The sequence below is a fragment of the Argiope bruennichi genome, chromosome 10 (assembly GCF_947563725.1).
Source record: "Argiope bruennichi chromosome 10, qqArgBrue1.1, whole genome shotgun sequence".
In the NCBI taxonomy this organism is placed as follows: domain Eukaryota; kingdom Metazoa; phylum Arthropoda; class Arachnida; order Araneae; family Araneidae; genus Argiope; species Argiope bruennichi.
The window spans coordinates 45,440,733-45,447,097 of NC_079160.1; positions in this window are offsets into that span (position 1 = coordinate 45,440,733).

The window sequence follows — 6,365 nt, forward strand, 5'->3', positions numbered from 1 at the left end:
TTTAATAAATATTTCTTAGTAAAATATTCGTAATAAAATAAGATTTTTTTTCTGGGTTCTCTTAAAATATTCATATCACTATCCTTGAAAAATATATCGGGACTTGTTGATTTTCAATAAAATATATTTAAAGAAAGCCAAGAAATGTGTATTATGAATTTTTGGAAATAATTTAAAAAAATTGTTTTTAAAAAGTCAGTTAAAAATAATGTAATAAACAGTTTGTTACGATTTAAATTGCTGTTTCGCAATTATCGTTTGCCATTTTTTTTGACAGTCATGTTTTTATTGTTCTAGGGAAAATAAACTAATTTATAATTTTGAACTAGATTGTCAAACATTTTTTCTTTGTTATCTCGTATTATCAAACAAATTTTTGTGTTTAATAATTTTATATAATAAATGCTTTTAACCAAAGAAATGAAGTTTTCTATTTCTGCTGATTTATAGCTTTGCTCTTACGAAATGGAGCTATTTGGCATTTAATAGCATTACAAAAGAGAATATTTATTACTGTGAATGCATCATTTGTTTTTGGAGCAATCTAGTTCAAAAATTCTTGTTTAGAATGTTTTTCATCGAACCTGTTTCTTTGCAAATTTTCTTTATTTGAAGATTTGCTTCAAACAGATATTTTAATGGGTTTTTTATCTCTCTTTATGTGACAAAAATTTCAATTCTAATGAGTCTTTACCATTTGAATCATTTTTGGTTTCATTTGATAGAATATGCCCAGCAAATTAGAACTTCTGTATTTGTACCGATACTGATATTATGATGTTGTATCAATATACAGCGCAAGTAACTTTGCAAATAATAATAAAAAATGAGATGCAAGTCCATATAAAACAGAATGGAAAATATTACCAATTTATTACTTTTCGGAGTCATTCGTATTGAAACATTTGTCTCAGTGGTGAACCAGTTTGAAAATCCTGATCTCATAGAACGTTGTCGATATGTATGGGGTTGTCGCAGAAAATGGATGAAAGCGGCACAGATTCGATTGTGAAGCTTTAGAGCATTCATAAAATCCTAAGGGTTCCTCGACGGTCAGAAATGTTACGATGACCATACACGACCAGACGACATTCTATGAGATTGGATTTTGAAACAATCCAGCATTGTGATAAATGGCTCAAAATAAATAACAGTTACACCGAAGAAAAATTGACAACACTTTCATTTCTGTTTCATATTGTCAATCATTATTTTTTTTAATTATTATTTCGGAGAAAATTATGTACGCTACTTATTGTTACTTCTCTCTTACTAAATATAGTATCACAATAATTGTTGACAAAATTAATATGGTTTTTATTAGCATGTTATGTAATAAAATCAGAGCTGTCTTGTTGTATAACATAAAAAATAGATAAAATAAGTTTATTAAATAAAAATTCTTATTAACAGAATGTAAATCTTATAAATTAAAATTTAAAAGATTTAACAATTGCCGTCGATAATTTCTTTCATATTTTCCCCAAGAATCACATTTGAACATCAAACCAATTTTGCTTATCGTCTGCGTGTTATAAGTATTTTTATACAGATATTTTGTATCTGATTTTGCTTGATTAGTAGAAACCACTTGTCACACTCGTCCTGCGTTTTTAAAGGAATGAACTTCGACCTTAAAACTTTCATAAATAGGATTTTAACCCAAATCTGGAGATGGCAGAATTTTTGTTCAACAGTTTTCCTAAAAACTCATGCCCATCTTTACTTTTAGTCTCACAAGGCAGAAATAATAAGTAAAATTTTCAAGAATCAAATCTAGTAATAGAAGTAGGTTAATCTAAGTTATTAACAGCTATCATGTGGGAATAAGAGAAAAAATATACAATTCCGAGTGTTAGATAATCTATACAGTTTAAATCCTATTTAATTTGAATTATTACAATTCTAATAGTAAATATATTGAATAAATAACCTTTTTTGGGCATTTGTTTATTTTTATTGCCTCGATTTTACTTTTTGGTTTTTAGATTGCCCCAAGGTTGGAATCTAAATTATTGTGTAAATTATCTTTAAATTTTGACCATAAATGGAATTAAGTATAAGGCAGATTTTTGTGGGGGTTCTTTGAAATTTAATTAATTTCTTATTTATTAAAAATCATCTTCCTATTGTGCATGTGCTGTACCGTATAAACAAACAAATTTGTTTAGTTAATTCAATTTTAAATAACTGAAATACGGAAAAGATATTTAAATAAGAGTTATTTTACATTATTGATAGCTGAAAAATGTTTATTCAATTTAGAAATTAATTTGAAACTTTCTGTTCCTTAAAAAATGATTCAAAATTTGATTACTTGCTTTTAAAGGTCGATGGCGATTGAAATTTACCGCCAAAAGCAGCCGCTTTCATTTCCCATATTGTAAGCACATATTTAAGATGCCACTCACAATATTTAATTAAATTCTCACTCTTAATTAAATTCTACATCATTCTATAAAAATTAATAATAAAATCGTTTGGGATTATTATTTCGTTTTTTTTCCCCCGAAAAAGGAGATATTAAAATTCTTTGGTGCAAAAGTTTTTCGTATTTTAATTAAAAATAAAGTTGCAGACGATACAAAAACTTTACATAATATTTCATATAAAGGAATCTTTAACATTAAAAAATTATGAACGATTAGAGGATTTTGTATATAATTGGCATTAAAATATTTTATATAAAAAATTTAAAATATTACACATATTTTTTTAAAATACCTTTGTTTAATGCGCTTTTGCTTTTGTTCCGGCATGCTACTGCAAAATGTATTTTTACTTTCATGCTTACGATACTTACGTTACCTTTAAAATTTGCTATAAATATTTGTTATGTTAAGAGTACTTCAATTTCTATTTGTAAATACTGAAATATAGCCATTGGGAATTACTCCTGTGTCTGCTGGAGGTATAGAATTAAATTGAATGATCGTCGTCGCGACAGCAATGAGACGGAAACTATCGTTGAGTCTTAATGTCCATTATCATCCATAATGTAATTCTTCCTTTAGGTGATATATCCCGTCATTGGAATTGAAGTAACTCAACTCTACACCATTACTACACCCATTAGTGAAGCGAGAACCAACTACCATATTGGAAGCTTCTCATGCCTATATTTGAAGTGCCCTTGATAGTAAAGTATGAAGTGTAATAAAAAATTTAATGACGTTTTAGGGAATTAATTAAACAGTTTATATTTTAATAATAAAAACATGAAAATAATTTCACTAGCAATGCTAAATATAGAATCGAATATAAATTAAGGTCTAAAGGCATCTTCTGCGAGCGTAAAACTGGAGATTTGAAAAAAATGGATATTCTTCCCTAAGTATTCGTTTGCTTTTGCATTCAAAATGGTCCCATATCCATTTCGTATCATTATCTATTTGTTCACAACAATATCATCAGAAAAACATTTTTTTTTTATTCGACTCGCAGAAAACAACTGCCACATCCTTCCTGTGCTTCATAAAGAACCGAACAGCAACCAATAAACTTTCCCGAACAGGACCTTAACCCAGAGTCGAAGTTTGAGAACCACTGCTCACCATCTTTCCAAGAAGTTCACGGACCTCGACATTTCTTACTCCCACATGCAAGACTTCAGAATTTATATCGTCCGCTTTTTCAACTGCAAGGACACAATACTTTTGGCGGCAATAAAAGTCCATTTGGGAACAATGGCCACCTTTCTCCGCTTGAGAATTTCGTTTTCGATGCTTTCTAGCACGCTTTCGCTTTTCTTGTCTATGGTAATGCTGCTGTTCCCGCAAAAGAATTGCTGCATGAGATACGGTTAGGAGCAGACCAACGCCTTTGTTTCGGACGTAATTCGAATGCCTGTTGTTTTTTTCTCATCGGCCCGCGGTAGTCTTGTCACGTTGACTTATTGTCAAAAATTCTAAATAGGCTTAGTTGGCTTGTTAGATCTGTGTAAGCTGTCGCTTGAAGGCTTATTTTGCACAGAATGAGCCCCGTTTTGCTCATCACAGTCGTGTAGGTCTGCAAGATTTATGTTGAAGAGAAGAATGTGCCTTTTATTTGAATGTTAGGAATTCTTATATATCTTTGAAAATGATGACCTCACAAGAACGAAAATTGTACTTGTTTAGTTAACGACTGTAAAACAAGTAGAAAAAAAGTGCTCAACATTTTCCATAATGTTGAAAAAAAATTAAAGTATATTCGAATTCCTAATCCAGAAAATTACTACATATTTTTCCGCTGATTTGTCCAACTTTGTATAATTTTTAAAATTCACTCTAAATTATTGAAATATATTTTAGCCCTGATTTGTCTATCTATAAATAATTTTTAAAATTCAGTCTAAATTACTGCAACATATTTCAGCACTAATTTATCAGTCTCTATATATTTTTTTAAAATTCATTCTAAATTATTGCAACATATTTTAGCATTGATTTGCATATCTTTATATAGTTTTTAAACTTTACTCTAAATTATTGCAACATATTTTAGCACTGATTTGCTTGTCTTTAAAATTCACTCTAAATTATATCAACATGTTTCTGCTCCGATTTGTCAACCTTTATATAATTTTTATTTTCATTCTAAATTATTGCAACATATTTTTGCTATCACTTGTCAATCTTTATATAATTTTCCCTTTAAATCATTGCAATATATATTAGATACGATTTGCTTATCTTTATATGATTTTTAATATTCACACTAAATTATTGCAATATATTTTAGCACTGATTTGCCTATGTTTATATAATTTTTAAAATTCATTCTAAATTATTGCAACATATTTTAGCTCTGATTTGCCTATCTTTATATACTTTTTAATATTCACTCTAAGCTGTTGCAATATATTTTAGCACTGCTTTGCCTATTTTTATATAATTTTTAAAATTCACTTTAAATTATTGCAATATATTTTAGCACTATTTGCCTATTTTTATATAATTTTTTAAATTCATTTTAAATTATTGCAATATATTTTAGCACTGACTTGCCTATCTTTATATTAATTTTTAAAATTGATTCTAAATTATTGCAACATATTTTAGCTCTGATTTGCCTATCTTTATATACTTTTTAATATTCACTCTAAGCTGTTGCAATATATTTTAGCACTGCTTTGCCTATTTTTATATAATTTTTAAAATTCACTTTAAATTATTGCAATATATTTTAGCACTATTTGCCTATTTTTATATAATTTTTTAAATTCATTTTAAATTATTGCAATATATTTTAGCACTGACTTGCCTATCTTTATATTAATTTTTAAAATTCATTCTAAATTATTGCAACATATTTTAGCTCTGATTTGCCTATCTTTATATACTTTTTAATATTCACTCTAAGCTGTTGCAATATATTTTAGCACTGATTTGCTTATCTTTATATAATTCTTAAAATTCACTCTAAATTCTCGCAACGTGTTTTTGTTCTGATCTATATAATTTTTAAAATTCACTCTAAATTATTGCAACACAGATTAGCACTGATTTGCCTATCTAAATATAATTTTTATATTTTAATTTAAAATATTGCAATAATAATATGCTCCATATATTATATATATATATATGCAATATTATTTTGGTTGAAGCAGAATGCAGGTTCGAAGACATAGAATACGCTTTGGATTTTTAAATTCGCTTTATTCTCTCACGGTAGATATGCATGATTATATACAAGAAGACGCAGTGCGGCACAAAAGCAGAAGTAAGAAAAGGGAAGAAACAAATGATCACTAGTCTTATATAACATGGGATTTCTGGCCACGTGGCGACTGAATGCATGTGTTGACCTTTGTCAAGGGCAACGAAGGGATCACTTTCATTTGATACGTAGTGCTGATGGCGCATTATTTTTACAAAGGAATTAATTAAACCGAAAGTAGAATTAGATCAGGAAATAAGAGAATACTTTACTATGGGTTAAATTAAGATAAAGTTTTAGAAATTAAATTGGTTAAATTGAGAGTTTAAAATATCCTTACACACACACACACACACACACACACACACACAATATGCGCCTGCGTGCGTTTAAATGCAGTTACTAAAAATAATAAAAAGTATTATCATAAATCCATTTGAAAATATCTCTAAAAATTTATTAAAATTAGAAAAAAAAATTATATGGAAATAAAATAACTGAAAAGCGAATCTTTAAATTTCAAAATAATTTAAAAATAAATTTCTGTATAAAAAAATGGTCTAAAGTTGCAAATGGAAACTTTAAAAATTTGGTTAATTTTTAATTAAAAACTAATCAAAATTTTTAGGCATTTTTTTAGACTCATAGTTACATTTTATACTCAAGATGCAACTATGTGCTAAACTTGGTTACTCTAATATCAATGAGACAGAGAGCGTTTT